General features: G+C 34.5%; 1 protein-coding gene across 1 annotated transcript in view; it reads left to right on the top strand.

Moving 5' to 3' along the window:
- Positions 1-658, top strand: part of PALS2 (protein associated with LIN7 2, MAGUK family member) — an 81,901-nt gene that overhangs the window by 71,343 nt on the left and 9,900 nt on the right. The window lies entirely within an intron of this gene.

Below are 658 nucleotides of genomic sequence, written 5' to 3'. Positions count from 1 at the left end.
TATATATATATATATATATAAAGGTATTATAGAATAAAAATTCATTCAGTAGGTATAGTTAGGATTTAAGTTGAAAATAATTCATTTTATATTAAAACAAAAATTCATTCTCTTATATAAGATAAATAAACCAATATTAATTATGCAAATTAATTCAGCCCACTTATTTTGCTATATGAGGAAACTGGACCCTAAGACCATTAGCAACTATGTTCACCACATGGTTTACTACTGGTAGAGTTAGTATTCTGATTCCTAGTTTCTGTTTCATGTTTTCTCTTTCTCTTCTTCACACTGTTTTCTTACTATGGAAACTTTCAAATATATACAAAAGAGGGGAAAAAAGGAACCCCCATGTGCCCATCACCTAGCTTCAATAATGCATAGCCATTCTTTTTTTTTTTAATTGTCATTTGGGTGAAAATTTACAGAGCAAATTTCACTTTACATACAGCAGTTCACATATACTTTGTCTCATGACATTGACCACAATTTACCACAATGCAATAGCTCCCCTCCTACTTCTTCCTGACAGTTACCTCTTCCCTGTGTCCATCCCTGCATGCACTCCTGCCCCCTGAGCTGTCTCCCTATGCATAAACAGCCCTTCTTTCTCCCATGATTGTCCTCTCCAAGGAGTGTATCTACCTCAGGGAAA

Source organism: Orycteropus afer, unplaced genomic scaffold (genome assembly GCF_000298275.1).
Source record: "Orycteropus afer afer isolate SDZICR_OR568_19922 unplaced genomic scaffold, OryAfe1.0 scaffold00008, whole genome shotgun sequence".
NCBI lineage: Eukaryota > Metazoa > Chordata > Mammalia > Tubulidentata > Orycteropodidae > Orycteropus > Orycteropus afer.
This window is presented reverse-complemented; position numbering and strand designations above follow the sequence as displayed.